The sequence below is a fragment of the Piliocolobus tephrosceles genome, chromosome 4 (genome assembly GCF_002776525.5).
Source record: "Piliocolobus tephrosceles isolate RC106 chromosome 4, ASM277652v3, whole genome shotgun sequence".
NCBI lineage: Eukaryota > Metazoa > Chordata > Mammalia > Primates > Cercopithecidae > Piliocolobus > Piliocolobus tephrosceles.
This window is the reverse complement of record NC_045437.1, coordinates 66,721,242-66,746,149: the sequence shown is the minus strand read 5'-3', so window position 1 is coordinate 66,746,149 and position 24,908 is coordinate 66,721,242. Positions and strand designations below refer to the sequence as shown.

The window sequence follows — 24,908 nt, the reverse complement described above, 5'->3', positions numbered from 1 at the left end:
AGCACAGCAGTCTGAGATCTAACAGCAAGGTGGTAGCAAGGCTGGGGAGGGGATCTCACCATTGCTGAGGCTTGAGTAAGTAAACAAAGCAGCCAGGAAGCTCGAAACAGGTGGAGCCCACCGCAGCTCAAGAAGACCTGCCTGCCTCTGTAGATTCCACCTCTGGGGACAGGGTATAGCCAAAAAAAAAAAAAAAAAAAAGGCAGCAGAAACTTCTGCAGATTAAAATGTCCCTATCTGACAGCTTTGAAGAGAGTAGTGGTTCTCCCAGCCCGGAGTTTGAGATCTGAGAACAGACAGACTGCCTGCTCAAGTGGGTCACTGATTCCCGAATAGCCTAACTGGGAGACACTCCCCACTAGGGGCAGACTGACACCTCACACCTCACACGGCTGGGTACCCCTCTGAGACGAAGCTTCCAGAGGAACAATCAGGAAGCAACATTTACTGTTCAGCAATATTCACTCTTTTGCAGCCTCCACTGCTGATACCCAGGCAAACAGGGTCTGGAGTCGACCTCGAGCAAACTCCAACAGACCTGCAGCTGAGGGTCCTGACTGTTAGAAGGAAAACTAACAAACAGAAAGGACATCCACACCAAAATCCCATCTGTACGTCACCATCATCAAAGACCAAATGTAGACAAAACCACAAAGATGGGGAAAAAGCAGTGCAGAAAAGCTGAAAATTCTAAAAATCAGAGCACCTCTCCCCCTCCAAAGGAGCGCAGCTTCTCACCAGAACCAGACCAAAGCTGGATGGAGAATGACTTTGATGAGTTGAGAGAAGGCTTCAGATGTTCAAACTTCTCCGAGCAAAAGGAGGAAGCTTGAACCCATCGCAAAGAAGCTAAAAATCTTGAAAAAAGATTTGACGAATGGTTAACTAGAATAACCAATGTAGAGAAGTCCTTAAGTGACCTAATGGAGCTGAAAACCATGACACGAGAACTACATGACAAATGCACAAGCTTCAGTAACCAACTCAATCAACTGGAAGAAACGGTATCAGTGATTGAAGATCAAATGAATGAAATGAAGCGAGAAGAGAAGTTCAGAGAAAAAATAGTAGAAAGAAATGAACAAAGCCTCCAAGAAATATGGGACTATGCGAAAAGACCAAATCTACGTCTGATTGGTGTACCTGAAAGTGATGAGGAGAATGGAACCAAGTTGGAAAACACTCTGCAGGATATCATCCAGGAGAACTTCCCCAACCTAGCAAGGCAGGCCAACATTCAAATTCAGGAAATACAGAGAACGCCACAAAGATACTCCTCGAGAAGAGCAACTCCAAGACACATAATTGTCAGATTCAGCAAAGTTGAAATGAAGGAAAAAATGTTAAGGGCAGCCAGAAAGAAAGGTCGGGTTACCCACAAAGGGAAGCCAATCAGACTAACAGCGGATCTCTCTGCAGAAACTCTACAAGACAGAAGAGAGGGGGGCCAATGTTCAACATTCTTAAAGGAAAGAATTTTCAACCCAGAATTTCATATCCAGCCAAACTAAGTTTCATCAGTGAAGGAGAAATAAAATCCTTTACAGACAAGCAAATGCTTAGAGATTTTGTCACCACCAGGCCTGCCCTACAAGAGACCCTGAAGGAAGCACTAAACATGGAAGGGAACAACTGGTACCAGGCACTGCAAAAACATGACAAAACGTAAAGACCATCAAGGCTAGGAAGAAACTGCAACAACTAATGAGCAAAATAATCAGCTAACATCATAATGACAGGATCAAGTTCACACATAAAAATACTAACTTTAAATGTAAATGGGCTAAATGCTCCAATTAACAGACACAGACTGGCAAATTGGATAAAAAGTCAAGATTCATCAGTGTGCTGTATTCAGGAGACCCATCTCATGTGCAGATGCACACACAGGCTCAAAATAAAGGGATGGAGGAAGATCTACCAAGCAAATGGAAAACAATAAAAGGCAGGGGTTGCAATCCTAGTCTCTGATAAAACAGACTTTAAGCCTACAAAGATCAAAAGAGACAAAGAAGACCATTACATAATGGCACAATGGTAAAGGGATCAATTCAACAAGAAGAGCTAACTATCCTAAATATATATACACCCAATACAGGAGCACCCTGATTCATAAAACAAGTCCTTAGAGACTTACAAAGAGACTTACACTCCCACACAATAATAATAGGAGACATTAACAACCCACTGTCAACATTAGACAGATCAACGAGATAGAAAGTAACAAGGATATCCAGGAATTGAACTCAACTCTATACCAAGCAGACCTAATAGACATCTACAGAACTCTCCACCCAAAAGCAACAGAATATACATTCTTCTCAGTGCCACATCACACTTATTCCAAAATTGACCACATAGTTGTAAGTAAAGCACTCCTCAGCAAATGTAAAAGATCAGAAATTATAACAAACTGTCTCTCAGACCACAGTGCAATCAAACTAGCACACAGGATTAAGAAACTCAATCAAAACTGCTCAACTACATGGAAACTGAACAACCTGCTCCTGAATGACTCCTGGGTACATAATGAAATAAAGGCAGAAATAAAGATGTTCTTTGAAACCAATGAGAACAAAGATACAACATACCAGAATCTCTGGGACACATTTAAAGCAGTGTGTAGAGGAAAATTTATAGGACTAAATGCCCACAAGGGAAAGCTGGAAAGAACTAAAATTGACACCCTAACATCACAATTAAAAGAACTAGAGAAGCAAGAACAAACACATTCAAAAGCTAGCAGAAGGCAAGAAATAGCTAAGATCAGAGCAAAACTGAAAAAGATAGAGATACAAATAACCTTCAAAAAATCAATGGATCAACAGAATTGATAGCCCACTAGCAAGACTAATAAAGAAGAAAAGAGTGAAGAATCAAATAGACACAATAAAAAATGATAAACGGGATATCACCACTGATCCCAGAGAAAGACAAACTACCATCAGAGAATACTATAAACATCTCTATGCAAATAAATTAGAAAACCTAGAAGAAATGGATAAATTCCTGGACACATACACTCTCCCAAGACTAAACCAGGAAGAAGTTGAATCCCTGAATAGACCAATAACAGGCTCTGAAATTGAGGCAATAATTAATAGCCTACCAACCAAAAAAAGCCCAGGACCACATGGATTCACAGCCGAATTCTAACAGAGGTACAAGGAGGAGCTGGTACCATTGCTTCTGAAACTATTCCAATCAAGAGAAAAAGAGGGAATCCTTCCTAACTCATTTTATGAGGCCAATGTCATCTTGACACCAAAGCCTGGCAGAGACACAACAACAAAAAAGAGAATTTTAGACCAATATCTCTGATGAACATCGATGCAAAAATCCTCAAAAAAATACTGGCAAACCGAATCCAGCAGCACATCAAAAACCTTTTCCACCATGATCAAGTGGGCTTCACCCCTGGGATACAAGGCTGGTACAAGGCTGGTTCAACACACGCAAATCAGTAAACGTAATCCAGCATATAAACAGAACCAAAGACAAAAACCACATGATTATATCAATAGATGCACAAAAGGCCTTCAACAACATTCAAGCCCTTCATGCTAAAAACTCTCAATAAATTCGGTATTGATGGAACATATCTCAAAATAATAAGAGCTATTTATGACAAACCCACAGCCAATATCATACTGAATGAGCAAAAACTCAAGCATTCTCCTTGAAACCTGGCACAAGATAAGGATGCCCTCTCTCACCACTCCTATTCAACATAGTGGTGGAAGCTCTGGCCAGGGCAATCAAGGAAGAGAAAGAAATAAAAGGTATTCAATTAGGAAAAGAGGAAGTCAAATTGTCCCTGTTTGCAGATGACATGATTGTCTATTTAGAAAACCCCATTGTCTCAGCCCAAAATCTCCTTAAGCTGATAAGCAACTTCAGCAAAGTCTCAGGATACAAAATCAATGTGCAAAACTCACAAGCATTCTTATACACCAATAACAGACAAACAGAGAGACAAATCATGAGTGAACTCCCATTCACAATTGCTTCAAAGAGAATAAAATACCTAGGAATCCAGCTTACAAGGGATGTAAAGGAACTCTTCAAGGAGAACTACAAACCACTGCTCAATGAAATAAAAGAGGACACAAACAAATGGAAGAACATTCCATGGTCATGGATAGGAAGAATCAATATCGTGAAAATGGCCATACTGCCCAAGGTAATTTATAGATTCAATGCCATCCCCATCAAGCTACCAATGACTTTCTTCACAGAATTGGAAAAAACTACTTTAAAGTTCATATGGAACCAAAAAAGAGCCCACATTGCCAAGCCTAAGCCAAAAGAACAAAGCTGGAGACATCACGCTACCTGACTTCAAACTATACTACAAGGGTACAGTAACCAAAACAGCATGGTACTGGTACCAAAACATAGATATAGACCAATGGAGCTAAACAGAGCCCTCAGAAATAATACCACACATCTACAACCATCTGATCTTTGACAAACCTGACAAAAACAAGAAATTAGTAAAGAATTCCCTATTTAATAAATGGTGCTGGGAAAACTGGCTAGTCATAAGTAGAAAGCTGAAACTGGATCCCTTCCTTACTCCTTATACAAAAATTAATTCAAGATGGCTTAGAGACTTAAATGTTAGACCTAAAACCATAAAAACTCTAGAAGAAAATCTAGGCAATAGCATTCAGGACATAGGCATGGGCAAGGACTTCATGTCTAAAACACCAAAAGCAATGGCAACAAAAGCCAAAATTGACAAATGGGATCTAATTAAACTAAAGAGCTTCTGCACAGCAAAAGAAACTACCATCAGAGTGAACGGGTAACCCACACAATGGGAGAAAATTTTTGCAATCTACTCATCTGACAAAGGGCTAATATCTAGAACCTACAAAGAACTCAAACAACTTTATATAAAAAACACACACACACACACACACACACACACACACACAATCCCATCAAAAAGTGGGCAAAGGATATGAACAGACATTTCTCAAAAGAAGACATTTATGCAGCCAACAGACACATGAAAAAATGCTCATCATTGCTACCCATCAGAGAAATGCAAATCAAAACCACAATAGGATACCATCTCACACCAGTTAGAATGGTGATCATTAAAAAGTCAGGAAACAACAGGTACTGGAGGGGATGTGAAGAAATAGGAACACTTTTACACTGTTGGTGGGACTGTAAACTAGTTCAACTGTTGTGGAAGACAGTGTGGCAATTCCTCAAGGATCTAGAACTAGAAATACCATTTGACTCAGCCATCCCAACACTGGATATATACCCAAAGGATTATAAATCATGCTGCTATAAAGACACATGCACATGTATGTTTATTGCAGCACTATTCACAATAGCAAAGACTTGGAACCAACCCAATGTCCATCAATGAAAGACTGGATTAAGAAAACGTGGCACATAGGCACATATACACCATGGAATACTATGCAGTCATAAAAAAGGATGAGTTCATGTCCTTTGTAGGGACGTGGATGCAGTTGGAAACCATTATTCTCAGCAAACTGTTGCAAGAACAGAAAACCAAACACAGCATGTTCTCACTCATAGGTGGGAATTGAACAATGAGAACACTTGGACACAGGAAGGGGAACATCACACAGTGGGGCCTGTTTTGGGGTCGACAGAGGGGGGAGGGATAGCATTAGAGATATACCTAATGTAAACGACAAGTTAATGGGTACAGCACACCAACATGGCACATGTATACATATGTAACGAACCTGCACATTGTGCACATGTACCCTAGAACATAAAGTATAATATAAAAAAAGAAAATTATTAGATATGAACCTAAACTATAAATTTGGGTTTTTCAGAACAAAACTTTTCTTGGCATATATGAAACTTTAATTTCTACGCCTGAAAAGTTTCATAACATACTCTTGGTTTTTAAAATTTGACATCAGTACATTCTATCTACTAAAGGTCATTTGATTTCTTGTAAATGTGGCTCTTTTGAGTGATCCAAATAATTAGTAACACACTCAGTGATCTCCAGTTATTTAGTGTCGCACTACATTATAACAGAAGCCATTATATCCTGTGTGACAGGAAAATGGGTGGAGGCCCTTGTATATCAAACTTCCAGAAATCCTTGTTTACAAGGCTGAGTTTTTATGTCATAGTGTGGCAGTCCAAAACTTTTTCAGCAGGTCATGGCTTTTTTTCTAGGAAAGTTATCTTCATAAAACACATTGACAATTGTTTCCTTTTTGCATATATAACAAAATATCTAAAAGAGACACATACTAGCATGAAAAGCATCTTACTAAATTAAAGGGAAAATTGATATTAAGTGATATCTTATGGTGGTCTTATAATGCTTTGCATACAGTAGGTACTCTGTAAGTATTTATTAGTTTAGTGAATTAGTTAAAAAATTAAAGCACATGCTTCCCTGATTCTCTCCACTGTTCTAAAGACTGCATGCAGGTTCCTGAATAACAAGTGGTAGATCCTAGTGATAAGCAAATTTAAAAGTTTATTGATTATATGAATATATGTTTAGAAGTTTTAAATTACAATTTCAAACTGCATTTAAACGAACTTCTTCCACTTCAGACTCTCTCTGGCCAAGATTGCCTCTGTGCCACCCCTCTTCCCTGCTCTGTGTACCTGCCCCGGTAGTTCAGCTTTTTATCAGCCTCTCTCCAGTGACACAAATGCACTCTTTTATTTGTGTTCCCCTTGACCCCAGAGTTTTCACAACTAAAACAAAATTCCAGGTTTCAGAGTCCTATTCCTGCATGGTAACATTTCATAACCCTTTTGTTCAGCTACTCAGAAAAAAATACTCATTGTCCCTTCCTTTGTGCCCTCACAGCAGGTTGTGGTGCCTTTAGGTTGTGCTGATCTCCAGCTACCTCCTTTGACTTGTCTGGCTAGGCAACCCGCCCTTCCTTAACATTCCCCCCTCTCGTCTCCAAGTCCCCACCCCTATCTCTACCACAGCAATTAAAAGAGAACCTCATTGTTTATCACTGGGTTGGTAAATAATCCAGTTAAAATCTGAATTTAAAGACAAGATTTTAGCTGATATTTCGTGATCTTTCTCTATACACATTTTAACAAACAAGATAATTTTGAGTACTCTGAGCCATCAAGCAGTAAAATCTCAAGGGCTGCTCATTCACTCATTCTAAAGCAGAACATTCTAATGTCCTTATTTCCTCTATTTTGTAAGTTTTGAATGGTTTAAGCATTCTCTTATTGAATTCTTTTCTTCTTTAATTTTATCAATCAGCCTGGCCAACATGGCGAAACCCCGTCTCTACTAAAAATACAAAACTTAGCCAGACATGGTGGTGAGCTACTGTAGTCCCAGCTACTCAGGAGACTGAGGCAAGAGAATTGCTTGAACCCAGGAGGCAGAGGTTGCAGTGAGCCGAGACCAAGCTACTGCCCTCCAGCCTAGGGTATGGAGGGAGATTCCATCTCAAAGACAAAAACAAATGAAAACAAAAATCACTATATATTTGACTAAGATTAAAACTACAGAAGGACATACTGTAGTAATAGCAATCACAAATTTTCTAGTCAAAATTTTCTCCATATTTTGGAAGAATTTAATTCTGCTTAACAGCAGTACATTGGATCAATGGTGTCATTCAGTGGAAAGCAGCAGCTAATTTCCATGTGTTAAGCTACAGTTTTTCCCTGATATCTTAGAGAGGTGCATCTAATAACCTTCAAAGCATGGGCAAAATCAGATTCTTTAACAATGTTTAGTAATATTAAATTAGCTTCATGTTAGCCCCTGTTTACATGACACCAAACAGATCACATTTTTAAGGACTATTCCAGCATCTTGAAGCAAAACAGTTTCTTTCTTAAAATGAGAAACAGAGCAATACACAAAAGTAATACAGACAAGTTTATTTCATATATACACATTGAAGAGTGTATATGCTCTGAACCTCTAGTGTTAACCAAGATCAAATATTGAGTTTGATGTAAAAAAATTTTCATTTTATAGAAACATAACATTTTGGAGTTTTGGACAAAGACCTTTCTAGCCTGGTGAATTCTTGTCTAACTGGAATACATACACTGATATTTTGAGCACAGAGTACCTTAGCACCTCTGGGGAGTTTCTCCCAGCTGCGAGGTATGAACCAATATGATAACCAAAGTCCTTATCTAATCGAAGTTACTGGAGAGGACTGTGGCCCACCTGAGTTAAGGGTCATTCTGGGAGAATAATTGGTCTCCATGAAAGTGAATCAATACATAGTTCTGTATAAGAACCCCCAGGATCTCGCCTTCAAGATGATTGCTGTCCTGACTTTGACTCATCCTGGTCAATTAACTCTGAGAAACAGGGAGCCTAACTTTAGAGAGACCTATTGGAAAACACCCCCAAGCACCAGAATCCATAATATGCGGTCTAGGGCTTGAAAGCCAGGACAGAGGGTGACTTTGCCTGCTTTCATGTTGTAGCCCCAGATAAAGAAATGGTCACTTATGTAAGCACACAGTCAGAGTTGGGAGAGGTTAGTTTGCCTGGTCAGTAGGCAGCCAAACTGAGAAAATGAAGCACTGGGAATGGGGGTTGGTTATTTTCCATTTGCTGCCACTGCCCCCCTAGATCCATTCTGGACCCTTTTCCACCCAGCTCTGTGTTGCAGGAGGACTGATCCGTATGGATGGGATCCCCTTGCCCCCTGGAAGCTTAGGCCAGTGGGAGCCACTGGGAGGATACTGGAGGTCAGAAAAAGAAAGATGTCAAACATTTCTTATGCCCTGCCTAGCTCCCTCTAACCCTGCACACAACTTTACCCTCCCCCGTCTCAAACCACTGACTGCCCCCTTTCACAAGGACAGCTTCTGTTGGATATCCACTCCCTTTCAAGACTCAATTCTCACTGGTAATGCTAGCTCCTTCTTTTGCACCTTGAGGTCTGGGGGTGCGAAGAGTTGGTGACTCAAGATAGTTTGCTGGTTTCCTCTGATCTGTCTACACCTCAGTAAACATCTCCTTTATTTCATGTTACCCAAACTCCTGCTGTTGTAACTTTTAATACCTTCTGGGACATGGCTGACAGAGTGGGAGGTAAATACATATATGCATGCATGCATATATATGTGTGTGTATATATGTATATATGTATAAATATATGTGTGTGTCTATATATATGCATATGCTTATCTGTGTGACCAGAGAGACCTCATTCCTAGGGAGGGACCTTTGATTTCAACGAAAAAGAGTCAAAGGCTGCAGAAACTTTCCCTTGAAGGAAATGAGAAAGGGAAGGAAGAGAGAGAAAAGGAAAGAGAGATAATTTCTTCTTTGCCTCAGTATAATTTTTTTAGTCCTTGATGTCTGATATGTGTTTAAATACTAAAGATTTCATTTCAAATAAGGTAATGTTAGGCATGTTTCCTCATCTAAAGAATTCTAAATTTCAAGTCCTTAAATTAGATCTTTTAAAGTGTTAAAAAAATCTAAATTAATTTAGATTTCCCAATTTCTTAATTTAAGCTATCTTAATTTAGCTAGTTAAGATCTAAAGGCAAACTTCAACAAACTTTATTCCAAAACAAAAGTTGGCAACCTGTTCATAATATAAGATTATTCTAAAATGTACACCTATTTAGGAATGCATTCTGGTCCTTTAACCTCTGCATTACCTAAAAGAAAGAATAATATATGTATATATGTTGCACACACATGGGTATAAACTTTTGACATCATCTTAAAATTAACAAAAACAACCTGGGAAAGAATTTAAGAAATGTTTAGCATTTTTAAGAAAATCACTGTGTTATTTATTGAAACTCTAATTTACTGTTACTGGTAACCATATAATTTCAAGGTTTATTTCCTAGCTGAATATATTCAAGGTTTGCTTTATTTTATAAAAGCTTTTGAAATAAATAATCAGTTCCTACATTAGCAGTGAGAGCTGAAAAACATCATCGCTGCTGCTATTGTCATTTCTTGAGGTTTTCAAATGTCAATTTTCATTCCAAAAGCTTATAACGTGATGTGCACAATGAACAGGAAACAGATGTGTCCTAGAGATTTATTTTGATATTTTGTGTATATTTACTACAAACAGACAAGAATTAAAATATCAGCATAGTGTAAATTATCTAAAAATGATCTTTAAAATGTTCCTAGATTGTGTGCACACAGAATTTAAAATATATATATACAAAAAATTTCCAGATTTGGGTTTCAGTCATAGCAATTATATTTATTATGTTGCTCTGAATTTCTTAAAACTAGGCTATCTACCTAGCCTTCCTAATGGGAATATTGAATTCAAATATAACTATAAATGGAATAAATTCTAAATTAATTATAAAATGCCATGCATATAATAATTATTTTTTTCTGTGAGACTTTATGAACTTCATAACTTCTTATGAACTTAGTAACTTCTTAAATTTGGAAAGAGATTAAATCTTTTCAAACAATGGTGAAAGATAATATTACTTAGAAGCCTATGAACCTGTAATATAAAATCACTAAAGGAAGAAAAAGAGTGAAATATTGCAAAGATTCATACTAAATAGGTGAGCATTTTAAAATAACCTCATCTTGTGTTTCTGCATAGCCCATTGCCATATAGTGGGGATTATGTACTGAGGGGTGTGTGTGTGTGTGTGTGTGTGTGTGTGTGTGTATACACTAACAGCCATGTGTGTATTTTAAATGTTAGGACACAACCAAACTGACTTTTAATTTGCTGACTTGATTGGGGTTTTTTTTAGCTTTGAAATGTAGAAACAAATTTTATTTAAGATATGAAATATAATTTCTAAAATATATTTTTCCAGAAAACCATGGCTACACAATAATAATTGCCTTTATCATGTTAGAATGTTCATTAGTCTCAAATACAAAAGCTATGAAACAAACCACCATCTTTCAATAATTTGAGCAAAGATAGAATGCCTAAGGAACAACATAGGTGGACTTGCAGAGGATGGGCTGTTTTACTTCAACAACCATTAAAAAAAACAAGCAAAAATGCATGGGTTTTGGGGTATATACATTAAGTTGAACCTTTGGCACTTGTTATCAGGGCATTTTGTCACATAGCATTAACACATATTAGAAAATTGTGTAATATCAAAGAAATAGAACCACCAGAATTCAAGCATTGTTGTCGACTAGGCAATAAAATGTTCTACTGAATGTTTCTTCTTTGTTCTAATTACTGTATACACTGTGTAGCAACTTTCAAATGACAAAAGGAGCTTACACTTCTTTTATTTTCTGTTTAAAACAGCATAGAAAACAAACTGTGCCCTGTTATACATTAACAATTAGCCCTGTTATACATTAATAATTTTAAAGAACATCAATCTTACAAGAAAAAGGCTAAGAACAAAAAATGTTTCCAGATATCAGACAGGTAAGAATGAGTGGTCTGTAGACCTGCACAGGGCTTTGCAGTGGTACTAAGCAAAAGCCACTTTGTAATTACTGGCAGTAAACAGAGATACAGAATTATTTACCAGATGTTTTAGGAAATCATGCAAATAGCCCAATAATAATGCAAGGCTCTTCTCATCAGGGGTTGTATAGGCCAACATTTCTCTAATTCTTACAATAATCTCAGTAGGTGTGGTACTCCGTAAACCTGGGACATGGGTGCATCAGGGTGAGCCAAGAGGATTTCAGCATACTTAGACCTCTTAAATTTGTAGAGCAGCTGAGTGACCAACACCACAGTGAAATATTGTTTAATTCCTGCCATGTTATTAACCACATTTTCCCTATTATCCATGGTTCCCTGAGATTTCTTGCAGTTTGCACTCTCTTCCAGAATTGTACCTACCTTTTTCTTAGCAGTAAGTTGAAATGGCTGCTTCTGCCTGGTAAGGAAGTCCTAGTCCTCAATAAGCCATGGTTTTAATTCTTCAGGAATCTTCACTTTAACTTTCATTCTCTTCTTAAATACTTCCTCTCTTTCAACAGTGAGATCTGCCAGGGCTCTTTTCTACTGAGTGGGCTGAAGTGCTTCACTGGTACTGCCACCATATTTGTTTCCAGGAGTCTTCTGCTTGTTCCTTCTGGTCTTCCTCACAGATCCTGAAGAAATGTTCTCTACAGAGCGACCCCCCTGTCTTACCGGGAGAGCTGGTTCAAGATTTTTCTGCTGTTTATCAGTTGTCTTTTTCTTGAGGAGTTCCGTCACATCATATCTTACTTCTCTGCGTGTTGCTTCTAGTTGGTTTTTTAAAGCTGCCTTCTGCAGATTGTTGTCCACAAGTTTGAGAACCCTGCTTTCTGGAATGCATTCAACCTTGTTTTTATTCCAACCAACAATCTTCCTTCTTATCCTTCCAAGATCTCCTAGTGATTTCCCAGATGGAATCTTATAGATCTTCTGGGATGGTCTGGAAAGATGAAGTAGGAGACACAATCCAATAAAGAACAGCCAAGTATATTTTTGCACTTATAAGAAAATCTTCAGACCTCTCCTGGAATATGAGGTCACTTCAAGTCTGTCTACTTCATTTTGTCAACTCTGAATTCCATTTAATTGCTTAATAAATAAGGGTTGGAATAATTCTTAATATAAGAAACTGGAGTTTATTATTAATATGGTTTGGCTCTGTGTCTCCACCCAAATCTCATCTCAAATTGTAATCCCCATATGTTGAGGGAAGGAACTGGTGGAAGGTGATTGGATGATGGGGGCAGTTTCCCCCATGGTATTCTTGTGATAGTGAGGAAGTTCTTATGAGAGCTGATGATTTTAAAAGTGGCAGTTTGCCCTTCACTCTCTCTCTCACCTGCCATGTTGTGAAAAAGGTGCTTGCTTGTCCTTTACCTTCTCCCATGACTGCAAGTTTCCTGAGACCCTTCCAGCCATGCAGAACCTTGGGTCAATTAAACCTCTTTTATTTGTAAATTACCCAGTCTCAGGTAGTATCTTTATAGCAATGTAAAAAGGGACTAATACAATTACAGACCACTAAGAGTTGCCTACTTCTTGGGATTTTACTTCCAGTATTTCTTTCTGTTTTCAGTTTGGGGGCACCTAATTCATTAGGATACTTATTATCATCACTGATTCAACCACAGAGCTGAAAGCAAATGGAGAAGGTGCTTCTCTATGTGGCCCACTTTGCCACGTTCTCATTCATATCTAGAACTCGTTCCCATTGAATACTCTCTATACTTTCTGGTTTCTTGTCTACTTTAGGCAAGTGCCTTAAAATTTTTGTGATCAATGGAGATATTCTGGAAAAGTTTTATATTCTGTAGCACTTTGTTCTAATTAGTAGGTATTATTGAACCAGTGCCTCAACCAAATAGTAAATGAACTATTATCATTTAAATAACCAAAGGCTATTTATCTTGAAGAACTCTAGTAGTTAGTTTTTTCTGTTTTGTATTCATTGTTGGTATAGCACTTCCTGTTGTTCTCTAGAATTTTTATATGTACCAAGTTGAAAATTGAAAAAGAAGATCTTTTAATTTGTCTACATTTACATGCATAGCAGCCAAATTACTGTAGAATATTTTAGACTAAAATTTACAATCATGCTCTTCTACTGTAAAATTTCTACACACTACTGAAAAGCATGATAGGCAGTGATTGTGAATCACTGATTATTTCTGATATGCCAGTGTAGACACATAAGCTAATCAGTTTTACCAAAAGTTTAAAAAGGAATAATTTTACTACTTCATTAATTTTACTACTACTCATGTAGACTAGGCCGCTTGATCCTCATCCACCACCTATAGTCACCTACAGTTTATTTGCAGGGTATATTTTTAATAAAATATTTATTATATAATATAAAATTAACCCTTTTAAATTATATAATTCAGTGTTTTTTAGTATATTCAGAGTTGTGCCCCTATCACAACTATTTAATTTTAGAACATTTTCCTCACCCTAAAAAAAGAAACCTCTTACATATTAACAGTCATTACTAATTTCCCCTTCCCTCTAGCTCCTGAAAACCACAAATCTACTTTTTTTCTTTATAGATTAGCCGATTCTGGGCATTTCATAAATGGAATCACACAGAATGTAGCCTCTTGTGTCTGGCTTTTTTCACTTAGCCGAATGTTGTCAAAGTTCACCCATATATTAGTACTTACTCCGTTTTATAGCTGAACAGTATTCTGTTTTATGGGTATGCCACATTTTACGTGTCCATTCATTAGCTGATAAACCTTTAGATTGTTTTCACTGCTTCAATACTATAAATAATGCTACTTTGACATTGGTGTAGAAGTTTTTGTGTGGATATAGGTTTTCAATTCTCTTAGGTATAAACCTAAAAGTGAAATTTCTGGGTCACAAGATAACTTGATGTTTAATCCTTTGAGGAACTGACTGTTTTCTAAACTAGTTGCACTGTTTACAATTTCACCAGCAATCTAGTAGAGTATTAATTTCTTAACATCCTTGTCAACACTTGTTACTGTCTCATAGCCACCATAGTAGATGTGAAGTGGTATCTCATTGTGATTTTGATTTGATTTCCCAGTAATTAACGAAGTTGAGTATCTTTTCATGTGCTTGTTGGTCAGTTTCCTCCCTTCTTTGTAGAAAGGTGTATATATAGCATTTATTTATTTTTAAATTGGGTTATCTGTTGGAGTTTTTTTAATCGTTGAGGTATAAGAGTTCTTTACATATTCTAGGTACTAGATGCTTCTCAGATTTATGATTAGAAAATATTTTCTGCAATCATGTAGGTTGTGCTGTTGGTGTTGTGTCTAAAAAACCACTGCTTAACCCAAGATCATGAAGATTTAATACTATGCTTCTATTAAGTGGTTTTATAGATTTAGCTCTTATATTTAGGTTTGTGATCCATTTTGAGTTAATATTTGTGTATAGTCTAAGGAAAGCTCCTCTATTCTTCTATTATTGTTTTGATTTTGTTAAATTTATATTTCTTAGTGTACCATAGTAATTCCCTTATTTCTTTTACACAGTTTTTATTTTCCCCTTAGTTGCCCTGGGGATTATAGTTAACATATTAACCTAAAATAGTCCAGTTGGGATTAATTTTAATAGCATCCAAATCTTTGCTCCAAGACACTTCATTCCTTCCCCCTCTTTTGTGAGGCTATTGTCATTCAAATTATATTTTATTAATTATAAGCCCATCAACACAGTTTTATGATTATTATTCTATGTAGTTATCTTTTAAGTGTGATACGAGAAAATTTATAAACAAAAATATATTTTTACACCCTTTCACAGTAACACATGTAGTTACCTTTACTAGTGTTTTTCATTCCTTCATGTGAATTTGAATTATTGTCTAGTGTCCTTTCACTTCAAATGAATGACGACTTTAGCATTTCTTGAAGAACAATTCTGCTAGCAATGATTTCTCTAAGTATTTCTGTATCAGAGAATGTCTCAATTTCTCTTTTGAAAGATAGTGTTCGTAGATATGGTTAATAGTCTTTTTACTTTTAGCAATTTGATTATAACATCCTACTCTGTTCTGACCTTCATGATATCTGAGGAGAAGTCAGCTGAAAACTCCTTGTATAGGATGAATACTTTTGTTACTTTCATAATCTTCCCTTTTTCTTTGGCTTTTGGCAGTTTGACTATTGAATCAAGGTGTGAATCTCTTTGGCTCTATCCTAGTTGGAACTCATTAAGCTTTCAGAAAGTAATTATTATTTTTCACCAGATTTGGAAAGCTTTCAGCCGTTATTTCTTCAGATACTCTTTTTCTACTCTTATTCTCCTCTTCTTCTGAAAATCTCTTTTTCTGGATCTCTCATCATGCATATGTTGGTATACTTGATGGTATTCCACACATCTCTGAGGCTCTGTTTATTTTTTCTGATTTTTTATTTTCTTTCTTTTTTATTTTTTTGGTGTTCTGTTCTTCAGACTGAATAATCTCAATTGACGTATCTTCAAGTTAATTGATTCTTTCTTCTGCCAGTTCAAATCTGTTGTTGAGCTTATGTAGTGAACTTATTATTTCAGTTACTGTGCTTTTTCTACTTCATAATTCCTAGTTTTTACAACATCTATATCTTTATTGATATTTTATATTTGATGAGACATGATTCTCCTACATTTAATTAGACTTTTTTTTAGTTCTTTTAAACATGTTTGCAACAGCTGACAAAAGTTTTTTCTAACAAATCCAACATTTGGGATTCCTAATAAATGGTTTCCATTGCTGCTTTTATCCCCCCACTGTGTTTAGGTTGTACTTTCCTATTTCTTTGTAGTATTTTTTTGGTTGAACTGGAAATTTTAAATATTATCATATTTAAAATCAGATTATTCACCCTAGAGTTTATTTTTATTGTTGTCTGCTGTTGTTGTCATTGCTGCTGCTGCTGCTGATGATGATAATGAAAATAATGATTTGTGTTTATTTAGTGACTTTCTTGGACTAATTCTATAGAGTCTTTCTGTGGCTACTGAAGTCTCTCCTTCATTAGCTTAATGGTTAATTAATAATTAAACAGAGATGTTCTTTAGTATCTTAAAGAAACAATAAATCTCCTAGCCTTTGCTGAAGGGCTCTCTCTCTCTATGTTGCAAGTACATCTTCAATGCGCCAGTGGGCATTTCACAACTCTACCTTAGCTATCGCTTCCTGATGGCACAAAGCCTTAAGGTCAGTCAGAGGTAAGAGATTGGGATCTCAGGTCTTTCCAGGCCATATGCATGGACCCACACATGTACATGTCCTTCGAGATTTCTGGAACATGTAGAACCTTTTTAAAGTTCCCTATGGACATCTTTCAGATTACTGGATCACCAATACCTTGACTGGTATTGCTGCCTCAGATTGCTGTGGGATTAAATAATTGCCACAGATTTTTTTTTTTTTTTTTTACTTGAAATATAGCTGCTTTTATAGAGATAGCTCTAAGACAGCCCAAATAAAGACACATCTTGAGAATTGAGCTTTTCAAGAAATTGCCTGCCGTACAGGTCAAATAGCAATAATTTTCTCAGGATAGCGTTTTACAGGAGCTCCAAAAGTGGTTGCTTTGTCAACTCCAATGGCTGCTAGATAGACTATGATTCTCTATCACCTCCAGTGACTACTAGACTGCTGATTTTCATGGTTCTAAGGCCATTCCCCTTCAGAGCTACCACAGAGCTAGGAAGTGAGGGAAAATGGAAATACAACAAATTAAAATGTCACAGAGTTTTTTTCTGTTTTTCAAGATACCGCTGTTTTTCTGGATTTCTTTGTTAATTTCTGCAAGTCTTTGGTTAATTACAGAGTTCTGAAAAAGTTGATTTTGACTATTTTTGCCAATATTGTCATTACTTTTATCAAGGAAAAAATGTTTAGAGGTTCTTCCTCCACAATTCCAGAAATATTTCTAGCCTCTTGTTTGTTTTAATATTGCACAAATATGCCTATTAATATAATCCATACAAGATAAGTTTTTCATTAAATATTTTAATGAAATTAAAGTATCATTTTCATTCCTAAGACTTGACTTTGATTAACACAAAGTAGAAAATTCTAATTCATTTCTCCTAACTCCTGGTGATATAAACTACAAAACAATCTCAAAACTAAGTATTGTGGCTATAATAAGGAAAATCTAAATATTGCTACTCTGGCTAGATTGAATTTATATTTAAACATTTTACACTATTTTTTTCTTTAACTTTTTCTTTTTTGTTTTTTAGCGATGGGGACTCCCCCTCTCACCCAGGCTAGAGGGCATTGGTGCAATCATAGCTTACTAAAACTTCCAACCCCCGGGTTCAAGCAACCTCTGGTCTCAGCCTCCTGAGTAGCTAAGACTACAGGTGTATGCCACCATATCTGGCTAGCTTTAAAAAAAAAAATTTTTTTGTAGAGATCTCTCTATGTTGCCTAGGCTGGTATCAAATTCCTGGTTCAAGCAATCCTCCAGTCTCAACCTCCCAAAGTGCTTAGATTACAGGGTAAGACACCACACCTGGACCTGGGTTTATTTTTCTATGAGAGGTATGGGTCATAGTAAAAATAAATTATATGATCTTGTATAACATTAATATAAATATCCAGTTATGATGTAGTCAAATGCCAGATACACATTGCTTGTAACTTTTCAGGACTTTTTTCTAAATCCTTTAATGCCCAATTTTGCTAAGCACTAATAATCATTCCTAGACTAATTAAATCCAATGTATTTTTTATAAATGTATAACAGATGCTTTCATTCCATCCCAAGTCAAATGAAGACTGAGTCTGGTTCCAGTCAGTCTCCTTCAAACATAAGTAGGTTGGGAGGGAGTAGTTACTTTCCTCTCTTCATCACCACCACTTTTCCAGGTGTATAGCGCCCACTCTTAAGGTGTTTTAAATGCTGTACACCGTTGAGAGTTATGTTATCTTCAGGGATGGTCAGATGTGGATTGACTCAGGCAACAGCCAAGTCAACACAACAGCTGGCCATGGCTGATGGTGGTTACTGGGTCTTAAAATAAATGATATACTTTGCTTTTTCGAATAGCAACTGATAGGCCCATGAGTAGCAAGAAGGTACTGAATGGGCACCGGAACAGCTACTAGGTGCTACCAAATGATGCTGCTGCTTTAAGTATGGATTGGGCCATGTTTGGATACTCTTTCCACCCTTCTCTGCAGTCACTCTAGGTCCAGATCCCCCATTACAGGATCCACCAATTTCTCTTCATTTTCATATCCTTTATGAGACTCTTTTTCATCCCAAAGTGTTCAGTAACATTCTGTAGCTCCTGGAGAAAAGAAAACTAACTCTTTGGCCATGTAATCCTCCATTTTTCTTTTCTTCTCAGCAGGAGTTAATTTTGTTTTTAATCAATTACAGAAAAAAAAAAAAAAGAGGAGGGGGAATACTAAATTATCTCTTAATATTAGGAGCTTGAGAGAAAAATGTAGTCTTAAAAAGTTTCCTTTGTTATACATCTTCTTTTTATGACCTTGAGATATATCCCTTCTGTATAATCATGTAATTGTTTAATTAACATTATTCTCATTTTACTATTAGCCTTGCTAATGTTACAATTACCTACCCTATTACTTTTTATAGCTGAGATATATTTAGCCCTAATTTCACAGTAGATTCTTAAAACTCTTGCCCTTTTTGCTCTGTGGCATATCTGGGCCCACATTGGAGGAAAAAAACAAAACAAAAACAAAAACCTGAGCAGATTCTAATATTTACAGCCTTAATTTTGAACTTTCCAAACCTTCTGGTCCAAACATTGCTCTAGAGTGCTTCATCTTCAACTCGCACTTGATTCTTCATTCTTGCTTTACCCTGGTGTCTTCAGTGGTTTTTAACTCACAATCTGCCCCTATTCCCTTGGCTGCCTGCATTTTTCTTTTCTGGCGAGCAATCAACTAGTCATGGCTATTTTTCATGAAGAGCCCTAAGGTCTCCTCTAACTATGCAGGGCTTTAAAAGCAGTCCCCAGCCCACAAAACAAAGACTTGGATGATAATGATTTAACAGCCCCTCCATCCCAGTAATTTACTTTGCCTCCCCCTAAAAAACTTAAAATGGCCAATATTGGTAGCATACATTTACTAATGTTTAAATACCTATTATATGTTGTTCAACAAAAGTGTTTAAAGCTTTTTTGGGTACTATTACAAGTTGCTTCATTTTTATCTTCTTCCAATTTTAAAAGAATCACCAAGGATTATTCTTCTAGCGTATGGTCTCTCATGAGAGACAAATGTCCACTTTTACAGCTTTATTCTGGTAATGCATACAATTTTATTTATTTATACAGCTTTATTCTGGTAATGCATACAATTATATCTATTTATAATAAATAATAATAAATTTCTTTACAGAAGGCATTACATTAAATTTCATTGTATAAAAGTTTCACAGTGTACTTCATGCATATGATATATTTCATCCCCTCTACTACAAAAATAAGATAAAAATCAAGCCACTTCAGAAACCAAATAAGAGAAAAAAAAAAAAAAAACAGAATAAAAAACATGTTTGTGCATGTCAATAAGAACTGTGAAAATATTCTATGCTTATAAGAAGCCCAAATTCCCTGGTATCTTTCTAAGATCCTTTCCAATCTGGTCTCAGCTTCACTCACTTTTCTTAACTTCTATTCCAGTCTCTTCATCTATTTTCATGTTACCTCTGCATAGAATGTCCATTACCTTTTTCTCCACCTATAAAATCCCCTGCCCACTCCCCTGCAAGGTTAAATTTCAGTGCTATAATCTATTTGAAAGACTTGACTTTATTTATTCTCTATTACAGGGATCAGATGCAATTAGATCATTCTATGTATGTTGTCTCTACATAGCCTGTGAATATTCTTGAGGTTAGGGCCTAGTACTTCAACATCTCTGATTCCCCAGTATCTAAGAGACTTCCTCCTGAATAGAAGCAACTTCGTAAGTGTTTCAGTGCATTACATGAGCACAGATGCTGCAGAGAACAAACATTAGCAATTGTCTATCATTGTATAGATCATGATCTAGGAGAGAAAATAAAAAATGGGCACATTATTGTAAAATAAGCTATGTAAGTGTTATTATTTCAGAGCCAAATAACAGACTTCCTTCCCTCGATGCATTTATTTTGTATTAAAGACAAAGGGTATTTCCCCACACATGTGTTTAGTGACCCAGTCCTACCACAAGAAACGCCAGTCTTCTTGGTTTGAAATACGAATTAATCATTTTTTGTTGTAATTCTGGGATTTTAGAGCCCATTTATTTAACCTTTTACAAATTAGTTAAAAGAAAATAATTAAATCAACTTGTCCAAACGATCCTAGAATTGCATAACAGCTTAAAATATAATTAAGTCGTATTTCAAATTAAGGGGCCCAGCAACGCAGCTAAAATGTTACTGCTCATCAGTGGTTGTTATTCTGAGTCATAGAATGCCACGAATTGAACATTCCTGCCAGGGCACCACCCTGGTCCACCCTTCCCTGCTGCAGCCCTGGTGTGTCACTCATGTTGAAGTCTGCCAGTAAATCCAAGGAAGTTTCCTATAGTGCTGAGAACTGTTCCTCACCAGGATTCTGAAGTCAAGTTTTTGTTTTTTTTTCTTAAATACCAGTTGCCCAAATGTCTTTGGACAAGGTTTCTGGCACAGGCTTGTTCAGGAAATAGGGAGGGAGAAACACCTATTTTATATTTTAAGTGAAAAAACACACAGGAATATTACGTAATAACAAAAAACAAATGGTTGGCTCACGGTGAAGTTTAAGTTCCATAACACTGACTTTATTTTGGTCAGAGAGGAAGCAGTTATAAGTTCTCAAGGTATATCAACAACAACTATTAGGATAATTTCACTAGACTGCTTAATTTAATAGGCTTAAAATGAAATATGCCAATGTTACAATTGAGGACAAAACTACTTATTTTCTGCTTCTAGTTACAAGTGAAAGAAATTAATGAACAGCAGGTTTGCAGTGGAATAACAACTGTTCTATCCATTTTTGCCTCTGCAAAACACAGCCCTGGAGCCCAATTATATGCCAGAAATTAAAAATTATTTAACTAGACTAAGTTGTCCATATGAGTTGGCTTTGTGAGTTAGCCCCACTGCATATTCCCCTAAGTGCTTACACAGTAAAACTTAAAAATTCAAATCTTCATAAAATATTTGTAAAAACGGAAACAGTTCTATATACTTCCACCTACCCCAACACCTGAGAGGGGAGGGGATGGGGTTGGAGTAAAACTACACTTTGACGCTACCTTAAAATGCATTTAAAATCTCATACTTGACTCTTAAAAAGAAAACATAATTTAAAAATGTTTCTTATAAAAATCTGTTATTTTAGCAAACAACAATTTTTAAATTATTTACTTTTGAGTGAAATCAGCACCACCCCCACTACCCAGGTGGGAGTACCTTATTTATCCTGTGGCTTTGAGAACCCATAATCTTACTGCTAGAAAACCCTGGCATACATTAGACACGGAGTTCTAGACCCTCTTCTATTCCCAACCTTAGTGGAATGTTCTTCTCTTGTAAAAACAAAACAAAACAAAACAAAACAAAACAAAACAAAAATCTCTAACGGCCAGCCAATTTGAAAAGCAAATTCATGTGAATGTTACAATGGGTTTTGATGTCTTCATGCATGCCCATTTTACAGAAGTATCTTCAAGATAATTCCCTAATCCAAGGTAAATATTTTTAAAGTAAGGATTCCAGAAACAATAATAGGTATTGATGGAGATATTTTTAGGCAGACATTAAAGTTTCCTCTTGTGATGGCCGTCAAATTTCACCACTTCCTACAGGGTCTACCACACACAGAGCCTGCCCTGTTTCCACGGTCTGTCTAATACCAATTCTTCTATTTACGGAGAAGAATGATTCATACTAACCGAGCACTTACTTTAATCCAGGCATTGTGCTAAATGCTTAGAGGCTCAGTTCATTTAATCCCCACAGCAATCCTCAGACCAGAGGTCGTACAGTATTTTCATTCCCACTTTACATTTGAGAAAACTGAGGCCTAGATAAACTTGATGACATTTCCCAAATCACACAGCTACTATATTGTGGTTCCAGGACTTGAGGCCAAGCAGTGTAACTCCAGAACCTTACTTACTCTAGTTACTTTACTCAGTATATTAGATTAACTCCAAGAAGAATACCCTGGTTTTAAGTATATGTTTTTCTTTTTGAGATTATTAGTTAATAATCTCAATTACTCTTGCCTCATTTCATAGACACCCACTTTCCAAATTCTTAATCTGTTCAGTCTCTAATCTTTCAGCGCAGCCATCTCCAACCTTTTTGGCACAGATACCGGTTTCATGGAAGGCATTTTTTCCACAGACCAGGGGTGAGGGGAATGGTTTCAAGATGATTCAAACACATTACATTCATTGTGCACTTTATTCCTATTATAGTTACATTATAAGATATAATGAAGTGCTTATGCAACTCACCATAATGTAGAATCAGTGGGAGCCCTGAGCCTGTTTTCCTGCAACTAGACAGTTTCATCTGGGGATGATGGGAGAGAGTGACAGATCATCAGGCATTAGATTCTCATAAGAAGTGTATGCAGTTCACAATAAGGTTCATGCTCTTACTCATGCTTCTAAATCCTAAAAGAGAGCTGATCAAGTCTCACTTAAAATAGAAAAGTATATAGTATAAAGTCTAGAGCTGAAACATTTGTCATCAAGTATCTCATATCAATAAATAGTTTGTGCCTCTGGGCAAGTTTTTGTCTTCTCTAAATCTTTACTCAATGACATGTCTTTCTGTCAGTCAGAATAAAATTGGTTAAGAAAATAACTGGCTTGACATTTATTTGTATTTGGGTTTATTGAAGTTCAGAAAATAAGCATTGATTCTAAAACTAATTCTCCAACAATAGTTATCTCTCAGTCTCCACATTTGTATTGACTAGACATAAAAAAGATTCATAAATATCTAAATATGTACACATAAAATTTGTAACATGTGATAATTAATTGTAACAATATCACTGTTAGTGACGGTTATCACCAATAATTTGTAAATCCTAAAGGAAATAAAATATCAAAATTGAAATTACGTATTAGCCCCCAGAAGAAAGGTAAATTTCCCAGCGATTGTAAATAAAAGGAAATAAAAATAAAAGGAAATAAAAATATCAAAATTGAAATTATGTATTAGCCCCCAGAAGAAAGGTAAATTTCCCAGTGATTGTAACCTTGAACATATTATATGTTAACCCTACTTTATTCAGTAAGATATTTTACAATTTCTTTTTGTTTTTTCTAATGAAATATATTGCAAGTTGCTAAAATGTCATATATGTATTTGCATATGTATGTATATGCTGTACATATGTATATACACATACATACATACATATATGTTTGTGTATATATAGACACACTATTACATATTTTTGAAAACTAAGCAGTTTAGAGAAGTATCATTGGGAAAGTACTTATGATTTTTAAATGTCTATGCATTAATCAATATCTATTGGTTACTGTTCAAAGCAAAGAGAGTCATACTGAGAGGCATAAGACATAACCGATACTACGGACAGGGAAATGAGATGTACACAGGAAATGAATTCCTTGGCAGGATATGAGAGCATTGAACACAAACAAAGGAACTTAAGTAAAGTCCAATGGGATTGGACTGTGACCCAACACAATGCAATTTTTCTAGAGACTCATTTGTGTACATTTGAAGAAAGAACTGAGAAATGACATTATAAAAACTAAAAAAAATCTGAGAACAGGATTTTTAATGTATTCACTAAATAGTGAATCAGTTCAGATACATAATAGGAAAGGAATTTCTGGACTAATGGGTCAACATACTGAGATCTGATGGCCTTCAACTTCCTTGGGTCTGCCCACCCCATTTTTGACCCTCCTTAAACTTCTTCAGCTTCTGTCTTCTCCAGCTTTTAGTTGCTGCGATCCAGCGTATCCAGTGATCCCTGTGGGTTTCTTCCTTCCTGTCCCTCGTGTTACCTGTTCTGTGCTACCTGTGTTGTGTTCTGCTCAACGAACCCTCCTTTGGGTGGCACTCTTGTCCTGCCTAGCCCTAGTTCTGCTAGATAGAGATGTTCAATTTGTTGTTGAGTTGAAGCGAATTGAATTGAACTGTTCCCCTCAGATTCCTCTAAACACAAATCCACTCATCTTTTCTGTTCTTTGAAACTCTCCAAACCGCTAAGACACAGCTATTTTGAAAATAGCAAGCATTGGTTGAAGCTAGCATGAATATGGCTTTTGACTCAGCGAGGTTGTTCAACTCACCAGGAAAGGGAAGCATTGCAACTTCCTAAGCACTTCTGGACTCAACGCATTTTTACTCGTAAAAGTTTCAAGCAAGAAAAAAAATAAAGCAGTGCCCCGAGTTCTTTATTAGATTCAATTACCAGCGTACAAACATCCTAATTCACTTAAACAAAATAGCCCACATACATTCCATTTCCAAAGAGGCT

General features: G+C 36.4%; 1 pseudogene; it reads right to left on the bottom strand.

The window, feature by feature from the left end:
* Positions 1-11,379: 11,379 nt before the first annotated feature.
* LOC111541683 lies at positions 11,380-12,276 on the bottom strand (annotated as a pseudogene).
* Between the last annotated feature and the right edge of the window lie 12,632 nt (positions 12,277-24,908).